Genomic DNA, 17,482 nt, shown 5'->3' with positions numbered 1-17,482 from the left:
GTTATATTTTATTTGTTAAAGGGTAATCCGAGTTAAAATGTCGTAATCTTTAGTTAAATTTAATTAAATTTTTGTAATTTTTCGTTTGCTTAATTTAGTTTAACTAAATTTTTATGTTGTAAATTTTAGTTAAGTTTAGTTGTTGTAAATTTTATTTTGTTTAACTAAATTTTTATTTTGTTAATTTTTAGTTAATATTTATTCATGAACTTATATTATTGTTACGAGTTTTTTAAAATTGTGTAGTTTGAACACGTAACAGGTATTTACGGGTTTAATTGAATAGCAGACTAATTTTTTTTTGCCCTCCCGACACGCGGGCGTGTGGCTATCACGCCCCACCGTGAGGTCGGGCGTGTGGCTATCACGTCTCACCGTGTGGTCGGGCGTGATAGCCCGCCTCACCATGTGGTCGGGCGTGATAGCCACACGCCCGACCACACAGTGAGGCGTGATAGCCACACGCCTGTGTGTTGAGAAGGCAAAAAAAAGAGGCTTTTTCCACCCAAAACCAATGAAAGGGCATTTTCGTCCTTTTCACGGGGCTAGGGGTGGGAATTTGTGGCTAAGTATAACAACACCCTTTATTTTTGGTCTCATTAAACCTTTGATGACCTAAAAAGTAATTTTGAACATAAAATTTGGTTAACAGATTGTTATTCATTCCACCTGCATTCGGAATTTCTATTTTTCATTGTTTGAAGCAGTTTTGGATGTGTAATGTGGTTATAAAAAAATTCTAAAAACCTTAATTCAAATTGTAAAAAATATTTTTTCAATAAATTCAAATACATATGAAGTTAACAACGTCTTTTTAACAGAATTACATATTCACAACTTACTAATTTGCTTATCAATGGCTTAATGAGATAAAAAAAATCAGACTTAATGTAGCAAATAAAAGATCAAGGGCTCAAGAAAAATTCTGCTCCTGTTGAGAGCTTTCTCTTGTCATAAGAGGTGCTGCGCCTTTTCGATTTCTTGACCTTTTCTCTTCGAAAATCTCGGTAATCTTTCCCCAATCGGTAAGTACTACTCTCTCTGTAATTGCGTCTGGTGTGATTTGGGTATTGTTGTTAAGGAATCTCTCGGGGCCCTGTTCTTGCTTTTGGTTGTGGTCTCGATCGCAGTTCTTTCTCGGGGTTTCTCCTAATTTTCAATTAGGGCTTTCCATAGATCCAAGAACACCGCAACCAGCCATAATTAATTGATGATGGATTCGAATTTACTGATGTTGGGGATGGCAACGACGCTAATCCTTATGATCTGTGTTTGGTAGGAATGCTTTTGACGGACCACACTGTGAATTTCAAAGCCTTAAAGTATAGATTGGCGGAGATTTGGAGACTGGGGAGGGGTTTGATGGTTACGGAATTGGGATTGAAGATATTATTGTTCCGATTTTATCATAGACATGACCTTCGATAACAATCTTTTATTATTGCGTGAATTGCAGGTTGGAGAAGACCCGTTAACCGTTCCTCTACATACTGCGAGGTTCTGGGTTCAAATCCATAAGTTACCGGCTGGCTTCTTTTCTGAAAGTGTTGGAAAAGTACTGGGGAATTATATTGGGGAATTCGTTGATTATGATGTGAAGAATGCTTGGTCCTTCGTTCGTCCGTACATGCGTATAAGGGTGCAAATGGATGTTCGCCAACCTCTAAAAATTGGTAAGAAAGTTAGAAAGGCAGGGGGACAGTGGATAAATTGTAGCTTCAAATATGAAAAACTGCCTACCTTTTGTTTTATCTACGGTCTCATTGGTCATATTGATCGTAATTGTGACTGGTTCTATCAAGCTATAGAGGGAGGAGTAATCAGGGAATGGGATGCATCCATAAGGGCACCAAGTAAGAGAGCGGTATAGGGAGGATCTCGTTGGTTGAAGGAAGAGGAGGATAGTGCTAGTAGTTCAGGGAGCGAGGTGACCCAAAATGCTGGGATTGTAGGGAATTACGGGGGCCAGACGGGTTCAATTCAACTTGCCTCCTTGGCATGTAATATGGGTGCCTGTATGCTTGATAAAGGTAAGTCCAACCTCAAAAAACGAACGTAAAAGAAGAAGAAATGAGGAGACTTATCAAAAAAGGAAGGGGAACTGATAGTAGGGGAATGAATCAGATGAGTCAGATAGGGATGGAGATTGATGGTGGTTTGAAAGAAGGTGGCTTGAAAAGTATAGATTCTAAGAAGTGTTCTGGTTTTCAGTTGGTATCCGAACCAAAAAACGGAAATTCGGCGGGCCTCGAGGGGGAGGTTCGCCCTGGATTATGATAATATTGAGCTGGAACTTCCGGGGGTTGGGCAACGCCAGGGCAGTTCCTATTTTGTGTGAGCTCATTAGAGTTCACAAACCTGATATTATCTTTCTGATGGAAACCCTTGTAAGTGGAGGCCGTATTGTGGAAATTAGGAACAGAATCAGATTCGAAGGGTCTTTTGCTGTTAATTGTGTTGGAAGAAGTGGGGGTCTTTGTGTCTTCTGGAGGAGGGCGACTGATTGTACGTTGCTTTATTATTCTCAGAATCATATAGATGTTTGTGTTCATGATGTTTTAAAAGGGGATTGGAGATTAACGGGGTTTTATGGCTATCCTGAGAGGAATCATTGTAAGGACTCGTGGCTGTTTCTAGAATCTCTTGCTCATAGAGCGGCTCTTCCTTGGGCTGTCATTGGTGATTTCAATGATTTGTTATCTCAATCTGATAAAAAAGGCTTGCTCCCTCATCCTGCTTGGTGTATTGATGGGTTTAGGAATTCGATTGCGGTATGTGGCCTTGTGGATTTACCTATGGCTGGTTATCCTTTTACTTGGATTCGTCAAAAAGGAAAACCCTCTGAAGTTCAAGAAAAATTAGATAGGACTTTGGTATCTGGTTCATGGTCTGCACTTTTTCCATCCGGCTCTTTATATAATACATTCGCTCCGTCATCGGATCATTCACCAATTGTGCTTCAGACTAGTGTTCTTAATGCAGGGAATTCCCAGAGGAAGTTTGTGTTTGAGAATAAGTGGCTTAGAGAACCGGAGTTGTCTGGATTGATTTCTTCAAATTGGAGGTCCGGGGATGGTGCGTCTTTTACTGACAAGTTATTGGATCTTAGCTGTGTTGTGGGGCAGTGGGGGAAGGCGCTCAATGTTAATTTCTGTAAGGCTGTAGCTCGTTGTCATAGCAGGTTAGACCAATTGAGAAGTGATTCTTCGTCGGATGGAGTGGCTGAATTTGAGAAAATAAAAGGTGAGCTGGTTTCTTTACTGGTTCAGGAGGAGGATCATTGGAGGCAACGTTCAAAAAATTTTTGGCTTCAAGAGGGAGATGTTAACTCTAATTTTTTCCATTCTTTTGCAAATGGGCGGAGGAATCAGAATGTTATTCAGAAACTTAAGAATGAAGGTGGGGATTGGGTGTCTGAACCTGCGGACTTAGCAAAGCTTAGCGTGGATTACTTCACATCTATTTTTTCAAAAAGTAACAGCAATTTTGATCATATATGTGGCCTTGTCACACCTCGGGTCAATGAGGACATGAACCAACTGCTTACTAGAGACTTCTGCATTGATGAATTTAAGCAGGCTCTTTTTTAGATGCACCCTGATAAGGCCCCGGGTCCGGACGGATTTAATCCGGCGTTTTTTCAAAAATTTTGGCATGTGGTGGGAGAGGATTTGTTCAGAGCAGCTCTGATATGGGTTGAGAGGGGCGCTTTTCCTCTAAAATTCAATGATTCTATTATTGCTTTGATCCCTAAATGTGCAGTTCCGGAGTCGATGAAGGATCTTAGACCGATTGCTCTATGCAATGTTGCTTACAAAATATTCTCAAAGGTACTTGCTAATAGACTTAAACTCATTTTACTTGATGTTATCTCAGAGGTTCAGTCAGCTTTCATCAAAGGGCGGTCAATTACTGATAATGTCATGTTAGCTTTTGAGATTTTACATAGTATGAAGCGTAATCCGCATCGGAAGAATGGGGAGGTGGCTCTGAAAATCGATATCAGTAAAGCTTATGATAAAGTTGATTGGGGATATTTAGAGGCCATTATGCTTAAATTGGGTTTTGCCGAGAAGTGGGTATCAATTATTATGATGTGTATTTCGTCGGTCAGCTATTTGGTAAAAATGAATAATCAGCTAATTGGTCCAATTATTCCATATCGGGGCTTGCGTCAAGGTGATCCTTTATCCCCGTACTTATTCTTGTTATGTGTTGAGGGGTTATCTTTTCTAATTGATGATGCAGTTTCGAAAGGTCGGATCCATGGTTGTCGGGTTTTTCATTATGCTCCCGCCATTTCACACCTTCTTTTTGCGGATGATGCATTTCTGTTCTATAAAGCGGATATTGCGGAGTGTAGTCTGAAGAATATTCTTGAAACTTATGAAATTGCATATGGACAAGCCATTAATTTTGATAAATCGGGTATAATGTGCAGTAATAATGTGGCATCTGAGCTGTTTGCTGGCATTTCGGCTATTTTAGGGGTCTCCAAGCCACTCAATACGGGTCGGTACTTAGGATTGCCCTCATTGGTTGGTAGAGCCAAAAAAGTGATCTTTGCCCATTTGAAGGAAAGGCTGTGGAGGAAATTGCAATCATGGAGAGGGAAGCCATTATCGAAGGCCGGAAGAGCAACCTTAATTAGGTCGGCGGGTCAAGCAATTCCAGTTTACTACATGGGTGTTTTTCTCCTTCCTGTGTCTACGGCTGAAGAAATCCAACGCATGTTAAATTCATTTTGGTGGGGGGTAAGAAGGATGGAGGGAGATCTATTAATTGGATAAGGTGGGAACGATTGTGTCTGCCTTTGGGAGAGGGTGGATTAAATTTCTGGGAGTTTACTGCCTTTAACTTGCCTATGTTGGGAAAGCAGGGGTGGCGTCTTACTACAGAGCCACATGCTCTTGTATCGCGTGTTTACAAAGATAAATATTTTCCGAAAGGGAATTTTCTCGAGGCCCGGTTAGGGCATTCACCGAGTTTTATTTGGAGGAGCATTTGGCAATCCCAACTTGTGCTAAAAGAAGGATATAGATGGAAGATAGGAGATGGAAGTAAGATAAGGGTTTGGGGTGATCCGTGGTTAAAGGATAAGTTGAATGGTCACATAGTTACACCGATAAATAACGAGTTGCAAGGTATTTTTGTGAAAGATCTTTTCTTAGCAAATTCACGTTCTTGGAATTATGAGCTGCTGCCTGAAATTTTTGAGCAAAGGGATGTTTCTGAAATCGTCAAATTACAGCCTTCTTGGTCTTTAGGAGCTGATAAGCTAATCTGGTGGGAGAGCAAATCTGGGGATTATACAGTCAAATCTGCGTACCAAATGACTATTTCTCATCTTTCTCCGAGGGATGAATTTACCTCTACGGGTGAGTGGAGATTAATCTGGAAGGCAAACATTCCTTATAAAGTCCGTTATTTTGCGTGGCGTTTGGCTAGGGACTGTCTGCCGAACCGTTACAAATTAATAAACAGAGGTATTTCAGTTCAACAGCAATGTGTGTTTTGTGGGACGGATATGGAGGACAATTGGCACTTGTATATTATTTGTCATTTGGCTCGCGAGGTGTGGAGGGAAATTGGTATCGCCGGGGTGGTTCAGAGGGCTGCGGATGCTGCTGATAGCTTTGGCAACTAGTTTTTTGATGTTCTGGCAAGGCTTTCTAGTCAGGTTAGAGATTTGTTTTTGACCATTGCTTGGTTTATCTGGAAGTAGAGAAACGATAAATTGTGGAATCATCTGGCTCCTTCTATTTCCCGTATAATTACCGGAGCAAAAGAATTAATTCTCGACTGGCAGCGGGCTCGCCGGATGAAGATGGGGGCTGTAAGCAGATCGATTGGGGCGGACTGTAGTTTATGGCATCCTCCTGCGGAAGGAAAGTTTAAATGCTCCATGGACGCTGCCATTTTCAACGATATGGGAAAGACGGGTATCAGTGCTGTAATTAGGAATTCGGAGGGGAGTTTTGTGGCGGGCCGGATTCAAAAGATTGAAGGATTGCCGTCGGTAAAGGAATGTGAGGCTTTGGCAATGTTAGAAGCGTTATTGTGGGTTGTGAACAGTGGCTATCAGGAAATGATTTTCGAATCTGATGCTAAGATAGTGGTAGACGCTGTTCTCTCTTGTAACTCGGATGTTTCCGAATTTGGGGACATTATTAATCGGTGTCGTTCTATTCTTTTTTCTCATGGTTTATTCTCGGTCATCTTTTTGCGGAGACAGGCAAACGAGGTTGCTCATGTTCTTGCTAAGGAATCTCGTGTTGTCGATTGTCCCGTGGTGTTTGACTCTTTACCTAGATGTTTAGGAGATGTAATTACTATTTTTTGCCCTTTAGTGGCTCATTAATGAAATTTTATTTCAAAAAAAAAAAAAAGATCAAGGGCTTAATGAATAAAAAATGAAAAATCAGGAGTCTAATGATGCTTTTTGCTTTTTTAACATCTTAATAAATGCGTTAGTATAAAACCGATTTAACGAGTATTGATCCTGTTAACGTAGGAAAAAGATAAAAAATATAGGGTTTGTGAAATGTATTACTTAATTTCCTTTAGTTGCATACTGAGTTCATGTACAATATAAATATTGGAGATATGGAAGACTCCTAATTGTGATAAACTAGCTAACTAAAGTATAATAGCAAAAATTATTTACAACTAATTAAATACATAATTATCATAGAGATAAATGAGAAATATTATTTCTAGCACCCCTACAAGCAGATGGCGAGATTGAACCATGAGATGGGATCACTGTGCTTGAAAGCGAGCACTTGCCAGAGGTTTGGTGAGAGCATCTGTCACTTGATCATCAGTCGGTATAAATCGAACATTGAGAAAACCAGATTAGACATGTTCCCAAACAAAATGAACATTAAGTACAATATGTTTCTTCCTAGCATGAAAGACCAGATTGACAACTAGGTAAATGGCATCGACATTGTCAAGCTATAACTGGACATGTCTAGGAATGGGATACTGTTGAGCGATTTTTGCAAGTGCACGGTTTCGCTTGTAGTAATAAAAAGATATCGATCCCACAGGGAACGTTTTTTCACAAAAACTTATTTTGATACAGTTTTGAATACGTCTTTAGCTTCACATCATAGAAAATCGTTTAATTGAATTGGATTGTATTGAATTGAATTAATCAGAATCAGATGAGAACTTTATGTTAGAAATTTAGAAAACAATTTTGTCTCGAGATTGGATTACAAGACAGAAACTTTTAGCGTTTAAAGTAAGAAGAGCGTTAAACTTATTTGCATTAAGCAAAGATATCAACTTAAACTTTGTAAAGATTATAAGCATGTAATAAAAGGTAAATTCCTTCAATTAATAGACTTTGAACCATAGAAATCTCTCTGGTTCGGAGTAGATTTCTACCTTAATCAAATTGGTATTTATTTTCGATAAGCCGACCTAACGATCATATCATCCGTAAACACTAATTCTTTTAAGTGTTCAACTAAGTTTCCTTGTAACTATGTGAAATTAAATACATTTTAATGGAAACATCAGAATCTTACATCGAAGATATTATCAAAGTAACTGCAGAAATGTATATTGAATTGTGTAAACTTTTATTATAGAATTTGTGAATCATAACAAGTTAACAAAGAAAAGAAAACATGGAGAGCATTCTAACTAATTTGAGTTCCGGGTTGTCAATCCTTTCCTCAAACTTCGTTGGAGTTTGTCGGACTCTAGTGTCGCTTTCGCTGCTTGTTCTTCTCGTTGAATCTTCGGAATAGAGATTGTTTGTCTTCTACCAGAATGAAAACTCGTCTTCGAATCAATTCATAATCTAAACTTAATCGCTACTGTGTTTGTAATAAATCTAAGAACAATTTGTGTACATTAAGATTGCTATTACAAAATCGAAATCTAACTCTGAATTTTTTTTGACTCAGCATTTCTACATAAATTCTGCTCTCTAATCTTAATTAATCTAACCAACATTGAACTCTAAAATCAACTCTCTATTTATAGATGTTGAAGAGTCGTGTTTGAAGGGTTGTGTCCGCTGCAAAGAGTCGTTTCTATCCACCCGAACAGACGTGCTTCTTGGAATTTCGACATGTGAAATCAGTGCTGGAATTGCTGCTGGTCGTACCGAGATTCTAGAATCTCAGTCGCGACCTGGGAAGTAAAAATTTCCTTAGAACGACTTCTGATTCCGTGCCTAAAAATAGCATGTCGTGACCGAGATATGGGAATCTCGGTCGTGACACGGGATTCTCCTTCCGATCTCGTCTCGTTCCTGTCTCCTTGTATCGGTGCGCTGATTTTCTCGTACTTTCGGCTCGTAACTTAGGGTTTTTGGGCTTAATGATGTGAATATTAACAAAACTGACGTGAATATTAATGATGTTTTAGGTATATTTTGGGCCTAACAGATACCTGAGGTCCCCAAGAAGAGAATGTAGCCATAGAAGCTCAGTTTTTGCACTTGCTACTACTTTGTATTCACTTTCTATCGAAGATCGTGCGATAGTGTGTTGCTTCTTTATCTTCTAAGATGTCAAATTATTTCTAAGAAAAACACAATAGGCACCTGTGGATCTTTGATCAGCCGAGCATCCGCTCCAGTCGCTGTTGGAATAGAAGTCAACATCAGTAATTAGAGTAGAAGATAAAGTAATACTAGAATCTGGTGTGCCTTGTATGTACCGCAATACCTGTTTAACACACGTCGATGCATGAAGCAACTAGCATAATTTTTTTTTACTGCGATGGTGATCTCATGACGTGCCAGGGCAATGTATATTGTAGTGCTCCAAATATGATACGATAGTCGTTACCCGAGAGAGATGTGTCCTCAATTCTTTAGATAATATAGGTGTCTGGACATTAGAGTGAGAGTTGGTTTTGCATCAATCATTTTGACACGGTTAAGTATGTCATTGACATATTTTGTATGATATAAGTGTTCCTACTAATGAGTAGGTGATTTCAATTCCCAAAAAATAGGATGCCCGACCCAAGTTATGAATGTGAAACTTATGCTTAATACTAGCGATTGTTTATTGAATATGTGCTTGCGTGGTGCCCATCATAAGAATGCCATCTACATAATATAGAATGTGTATTTTCTCTGCACCATCATGATGAATGAACATGGAGTGATCAACTTGAGACATTTGAAAGCTAATACGTAGTAGGTAGGTTCGAAGACGAGTAAACCACTCACGAGCAAACAAACATGATCAAGTTTATCTCTATTAATAAAACCATATGGTTACTCCATTTAAGTTAATTCAGAGAGATTGCTTGAAAGGCAATGGAAACATCACATTGATTCACGAACCCACCATTAGATGCCGCCAAAGCGAGTACCGTATGAATTGTAGTTTCTTTCACCACCGGACTAAAGGTTTCTTTGTACTCAATGCCAGACTGTTGTGTAAATCCATGTGCCACCAAATGAGCTTTATGCCATTCGACATTTCCATTTGATTTTTACTTAATGCGAAATAACCAACGCGAGGTGATAATATTTCGATTTGACGGTCGCGACACAAGTTCTTATATATTGTTATCAAAAAGAGCCTTAACTTCTTCAGACATATCTAGTCACCATTCTAGAACCTTGTTCGCTTTTGCTAAAGCATGTAAGATCAATGTTCCTATTGGGGTGCATGGGAAGCAACACCGTAAAATGACCAAGAGAATTTAAAGATGATCATCGTAGAGTCATATGATGTACCCAACTAGTAGGAGGAGTTGAACATGATGGTAATGAAGATGTAGTATACGACTCTATATGCGATTACAATGACAAAGTAGTAGGTCACTATCAACAACATCCTCATTGGTTGAGGTTGTGGTGTCCATGCTAGGTTATGGAGAAACTTAGGGGTGATCACATGTTTCACCGTGTAAAGACGATCAGGAGGCTGATTCCTCAAGGACATGCATTGATTCTTTAGTCATATATAGTCGGATGGGTTCCATGTCTGATGTGGTCAACGAGTTGCTAGTATGAGCATCGATTTGACTATCAACCAAAACAAGTGTTGAAGTAGAAGCTTCATGTCTTAAAGTGGAGGATAATGGCATATTTGGATGTGTGGTTTCTAATGTAGATGATGGAAAGTTAGGGAAAGTGAGAGGAGAAATACATGGTCATAGACCGATGAAGGATGGAAATGATATGTCATGCTCTCCGTTGGCTGAACCGCCTGTGTAGAAGTATTAGAGGCGTAAGAAAAATATTTTCACGATACGTAACAAATTTGCACACATATCACTACAACAAATCATCACTTGCACCAAGAATCATGCCACATGAATTCAAAATTCGTGGCATATTTCCATTTAGCCACAGGAAAAAGAGATTCAAGTAAAAACTTTAGATTACTTGATATATTTATGCCACGTGTAATTATTTTTCGTGGCAAAAATACACTTATGCCACGAATTTTGCCACGGTAATTTTTTTCCATGGCTAAATCTATTTGTGCCACGAATTTTTATTACACGTGGCATAAAATTACTTATGTCACGAGTAATTTATTTCGTGACAAGAAAATTAATTAATTAAAATTAGGATAAATAATTTTTTTTAAGAAAGAATAAATAATTTATTAGGTAATGTGCTTTAAGTCATTATATTAGTTAGTCCATACATCTATCTATAATTTTAAAATTGAAGGTCTTGAACAGTTAAATTGGGATATTTTGGCAATTTTTTCCAATTGAACCTTCTGTATACAATATTTATGTTTAACAGCTAAGGTGCTTTTAAGTAATTGCCCACCTTCTCATTATAAATGCTTTTGCTTTCCTTATACCAAAACAATGACGTCTTTACTAAAGGATATTGTTGTCATTTTACTTCACAATTATAGGGATGCATCTGGCTTCTTCCAGCCATCATTTCCTCATTCTCTTCCACACTTCTTTTTAACCTTTGCCGTTTGCTTCCGCCGACTCTTTTCGATCATCCCTTCCAACCCGAAATTTTAGTTCCAGCGCCTCTTCAAAGTATTCCCGCTATCCTAAGTTTAATCTCCTTCATTTGTTAGTTTTTACTTTACAATTTTAGTGGATTTAATGAATGTCCCTACTCAAAACCTTTCACTGGTTTGCTGACTCCCCTTCATCGATCTGCACTCCTACGAAACTAGATCAGAGAGCGGCCTGTTGTATACTTATGTAAGGAGGCGACGAACCTTGACTGTCTGAGTTACAGATACGCATGGATCTGTTATTTCTCATCGTTATTCATCTATCTTTACTCATGCGGCAATAGATCGGGAAAAACGTTTACTGCGGAAGTAGATCGGGATGCGGGGTGATCTACAATTAGGATGTCACACCCGACCCTAAACGACATCAGGTATGAACGAAAAACAGGATGACGAACGCCTATCAGTTTGAAACACGAATCTATTTCCTAATAGATAAAAATTTATTTGGACTACCTAAAGTTTATTTAATTATTTGGCTTGGACTCGATAATTCTATCAAGCTTCCTACGTATCCCGAACGTCTTTTAATCTTTAAATCGGAAATCAAAGCCACGTAGTTCTACCCATTTTAGATAGTTCTCTCAACTTATCATCGTAAATTTATTTATTATTTATTGGCCTAAACCATACGCAGCCCCTTGAACTTGTCAATTTTGATCATTTTACCCCCTGAACTTACGGGACGACCTATTTGCTCCCTCAACTATTTAAAAGTGGTATTAGCAACCCCCTATTTTCATTATAACGGAAACAAAATGAAATTCCAACATTAGTACAAGTGTTCATGGAAGTATTGGAACCAGCTTGCATATATATAACCTGATTTGCAGCTTGTTTTAGTGGTGCATAACCATATATGCAATTTTTACAAGAGAACTTGTATATTGTCTATACTAACTTCATTTGCAGCTTATTTTAGCAGTGCACAACCTTTTTTAGTATGACCTTAGTGCTTGCAATGAGAAATGTCATAATTGTTTTCGTTATAATGAAAACAGGGGGTTGCTAATTCCACTTTTTAAATAGTTGAAGGGGCAAATAGGTCGTCCCGGAAGTTCAAGAGGCAAAATGACTAAAAGTGACAAGTTCAGGGGGCTGCGTATGGTTTAGACCTTATTTATTTAATATATATATATATATATATATATATATATATATATATATATATATATATATATATATATATATGGGAATACTTTATCGATTCAACAATAGGAAACTTTAAATTAAATAAAATCACGTTATCAAATCAATCGGATCATAAATATCGATTTTATCAAAACAACTCGTAACCAATCAAATGTTTTATCAACCAATTCGTAATCAATCGAACTTTTCATCAAACCAAATTCGTAATCAAATAAATGCTTTATCAAACCAAATCAGTAATCAATCAAACTCGTAATCAATCAAACGTAAAACCTTATATCATAATCAATTAATAACCGAAAACATAAAACCTTATATCCTTATATCCATCCTAGAGTTTCTCCCCTTATATATCAATCCATAACCACACATATCAATTCAATAACCACATAGTCGAGACATCTCTTTAACCTTGCCTAATCCCGTATTGGTCTTACCCAACACTTCGCTGCCAATACCCGACTAGGTCTTTAGACTGTGTACACATGCCACGTTCCTCACTGAACAAGGTCTTCAAATATCAAAACCAACCGTCCGGATTACTCTAGATGGATATAAAAATTCAGAAAATAATAACGTGCTCAAATTTCCTTTCACAATCAAAATACCGAATCATTTAAAATCAAATACTCTTTTAATATAACTAAAATTGTTAAAAATTCGTATAAAATCATCAATTCATAATTTAATCGAACTCCAAGAATTAAATAGCTCAAAATATTGTATCGATAAAATTTAATATCGTTAAAAGTAAATATTCTTATCGGACTACTTCCGATCACCGAAACAAAATTCTAAACCGAGTTACTATTAGACTCGTTAAACCACGTCACGTTAAACTACTAAGAGTATATTCGTCTTAATTTTATATTCAAATTATTCTACTACTTTTATATTGAAATTAATATTAATATTGTACCAAAACTATACCGACTCTATTTGACAAATATCGGTGTTACTCCTTCTAATTTACAACTTATTTTAAATTCGACAATTTAAAGTCACCTAAATAATATACAAATAATTTAAAACTAAATTTTAATCCAAACACTTTTATTTGACTATTCTCATTTATCACCGGAATTGTAACGTGTAAACTAAACCGATATCATTAACTCCAACCGAAAGTTCAGTTAGACCCGTGACACTGCTAGGAGTCTATTAATACCGAATTTTAAGTTATTAAATCTAAAGGACAACTAATCTAAATTTCATATTTTTATGACTTGATAAATCACTACTCATAAAACACGTTAAAATTTGACGAAACGGAACCTAACTTACTCAAAATCATACTTATAATATTTTAAAAATAATTTAAATCTAAAATACAATTACCGAAATGTCGACATGGGTCACCAAAAGTTATTCGTGTGATCCGCTGACAGTTAATCTAAAATGTTATCGTAATTGATTCAAAACGTCCTCGTCGATCACCGAAAATTAATCGGTGTCATCCGTTGATAGTCGAAAAACATTTTTCCCAAAACCTTCCTCTTTTTCTTTTCATCTTTATGTCAAAACCCTCTCCTTTTCTTTCCTGGATCACTCTCCTCTCTTATGTTTCTTTTCCCTCACTTATAAAAAATGTATATCTATCCAAATGTTTGTTCATTATATATATATAGGTAATTTCAATTAAAATTTTGACAAGTGTTTAACAAGTGGTTCATCTTGCTTAACAAGATGCCACGTTTTCTTTATTTTTTTTTATAATAATAATAATAATCATCATATAAACTCTTCCTTATTTGTTTTCATAATAATAATAATTCAAATAATATAAAATGTACATGATTTGTATGTGGATTAAAATATTAACTTTTCTTTTAAAACTAACTCTAAACTTTTAATTTACACCTAAAAATATTAAATTAAACCGAATAATATACTAAAATTCGTAATTAATTAATATTCAAAAATATATATAATAATTTATTTCGAAAAATAAAGATTAAAAATTTATTTTTTTGACCCGGACGTGACATAGGAGGTCGGCGGATGATCTTCATTTCCTGAGTTAGAAAAGCGTTTACTGCGGAAGTAGATCGGCACGCGGACTGAGTCAGATCTTTTAGTTTTAGATTGAATGGTTCTGATAATTTTTCTTGACTCATGCGACAATAGATCAGAATTTTTTTTACTGCGGAAGTGGATCGACACGCGAACTGATCTACAGTTAGGAGGTTGCTTATCTGAGTTTTAATTTGGTAAGGGTCTGTTACTTTTGTTTCATCCGATTTTGTTTAATGTGATTTTTTTTTTTTATTTCAAGTAGAACCATTTTTTGATGTTTGAATTTTAATTATTTTTTCAGGTCTTCAAATTTCTCATTTTGAAGGTTGACAATCAGGAAAAAAAACCTTTAAAAGCCGTTTGAAGATAGATATTAGGACGATGCTGAGACTTCAGATCTTTTAGTTTTAGATTGAATTGTTCTGATAATTTATGTTGCCGGTAAATCTCTGCCCCCTATCAGACGACACTAATACAATATTTAAAATTTACATTTTATGTATCTGTTATTTCATTACAGTGATTTTGCAGGAGTTACGTAGTCATTTAATAGATGAGGAATGGAGGAGTGATTTTCGATGGAAAATACTGCTTAGGTTGATGTTGTGGATTTTCAGGTGTTTCTATTTGCCTCAATTAATCATTACACTTTAAAAAAATTATTTAAATGATTATTCTTTTTATTTTTTTTTATTTTCAGGTTGCTAATCCACTATATCGGCAACCATGCAATTGGGTGGGTCGCTGTTTTTTTAGGATTTCTCATGCATAAATCTATACTGTGTTATTTCTGCATCTATACAGGAGTCAATTAATTGAAAAACATAAATACCCTAACAGTTTTTACATGGAATTTTTACATTAGAGAGGAATGAGAATCTAATAAATTTTTTGTAGTATTTCTATTGGTAATTAAGTATATTAATCTTTTAGTTTAACATGTTTAACTGAATTATTTTATTTGATTTGGTTTTTTTTTCATGTAGCTGCCAAAAATAAAGTTATACATTCTGGAAAATCACGACGGATTGGAAGTTGGCAGAAATGCATATCAGACTTCAAATAAGTTACTATGAAAAAGTCAATGAGAAAAGCAGTAGAAAGAGTAATAGGTAATTTTAAGAGGTATTTTGAAATTGAAATATTAAAAATAAAACACATTCTTTTAACTTCAATTATTATTTTTATATAAATAAGATCATTACAATTAATATATTTTATTTTTCCATAAATGTAAAAAATATAGTGTTTTCTCTTAAGTTTTTTAGATTTATATTAATTTTATGAAATACTGATAGTTTTTTCATCTTTATACACACAAGAGTTATTGGATTATAATATTCAACTATTTAATAACTAATTAATGTTAAAATTGTTTTTTCATTCTATTCACAGTACATGCCAATAATTGTTTTTCAAGTTTATTATACAAAAGTTAATATTAAGTTTTTTAGAACTATTTTCCTTTGTTGTTTGATACTCTTTCTTACAAATTATAGTGTGTCTTAATAGTTTGAATAAAACAAAAACAATTAATTTGAATAGCCACCAAGTGTCATACCATGTCTTTTCTTGTCCTTATTGAATGGTATTTTTTTAATTTTTCTTTTTATGTTGTTTTTGTTTTTTTAAAAAAATTTGACATTGTAATTAATTTATTTGTTTTTTTTTACAACAAATAATTTTAAAATTTGTGGTTATTTGTTCTTAAAAAAAATAAATTCAATACATTTTATAGTAAGTAAAAAATAATGAATCATATATATCATACTATTTTTTTTAAAAAAATAAATTCAATACACTTTATTTAGTCATATCATATTTATTTTTTTTTATTTTTTTTAAATTAAAACAATGATTACACTTCAAATTTGACTTTAACACATCTATTAGCCTATGCTTTAATAACATGTTTTTTTATAGACATAATCCATAACACTATTTATTTTATTAAATGTTTTGAATGATAAGTGTACATATTGACTCTCTTTCTATAATTAGTATTATGGATACTTCTATATAAACACTTTTTCCATTACATATCAAAACATATCTTTTTATTCTTCACTTAATATACTAAAACTAAAGCTTTTGCTTCTTTATATATAATCTTATATTAAGGTAAAGTATACTCCTTTTATTTTATTTTATTATATAATCTTCTATTATACACTCATTTTTTTTGCTAAAGATCTCTTCATTTGTTAGTTTTTTTATATTCCAATCTTTATTCATATACTTCTATTACTTTGAAAAGGTATACCAATAATTATCAAAACAATGTTTTTCAAAGTGTATTATTTGTCTAAACAAAAAGTTAGACAAAGTCTATTGTCTAGATTTGTTATACAACAAATCTTTTTTGATATTCTTAAAACTATTTATGCATATACATGTATATATTTTTCCTTTTGCATACTTTTACAATTTTTTAATGTATTTAATATGAATTGACAACTTTGAAAAAAAACTCTATAAGTACACCCTCAACAAACAAGCCTTCTACATTCATTTTTCTCTCAACATATTTCTACACAATCATCTTAGTCTAAAGAATTCTTCATTTGTTAGTATATATTCTTTATAATTTAATCTTTAGTTATATCCTTCCACTATAATTTAAAGTTATTTGTTCTTCTTAATCGTGACTTCTACATTTTCTTCCAAAAACAAATCATACACATCCATCTTAGCCTCTTTTTTTTCATTAGTTAGTATACTTTTTTTATATTTGAATTTTTATATATATCCTTCTACTACAATTTAAAGTTATTTGAAATTCTTTATCTGCTTATACATTTCGGATTTCTAATGTTCAAGTTCTTCAACAAAATGAGACATGTGTCGTTTACACCCAAATATCTCAAATAATGTGTTATATATTCGAAAATTTTAAATACTGTATATGTTTTTTAAAGTTAAACAAGATTTTTTTTTTTATTTTTTTTAGTTTTGGAATGCTCTCTCATACAAACCTTCTTTCCATTTATAATTCTTTAAAAAAAATTAAACATAGTTAAAAATTTGATATCTCAAATGCATCCGATAATTGATAAATTAAATAGGTTAATTTAAATTTAGATGTTTATTATTTCTTCATACTTTTAATGTTTGTAATAAAATAAGTATTGCGTTTTTTAAAAGATCTTACTGACTTTATTTATTTCTTATAGACTAAATAATCTTCTATAAATAGTATCGTTCTCTCTATTGTTCGTATTTTTTTTAGTAGCAGTTGAATAGAAGCAAAGATGTCAGGAAGCAGTTCGCGTTCTTTGAAGAGAAATAGGTCTTCTTCTCCCGTTGAACAATCAGTACGTAAACCAGTG

The sequence above is a fragment of the Euphorbia lathyris genome, chromosome 2, assembly GCF_963576675.1.
Source record: "Euphorbia lathyris chromosome 2, ddEupLath1.1, whole genome shotgun sequence".
Classification (NCBI taxonomy): Eukaryota; Viridiplantae; Streptophyta; class Magnoliopsida; order Malpighiales; family Euphorbiaceae; genus Euphorbia; species Euphorbia lathyris.
Note: the sequence above shows the minus strand (reverse complement) of the source record.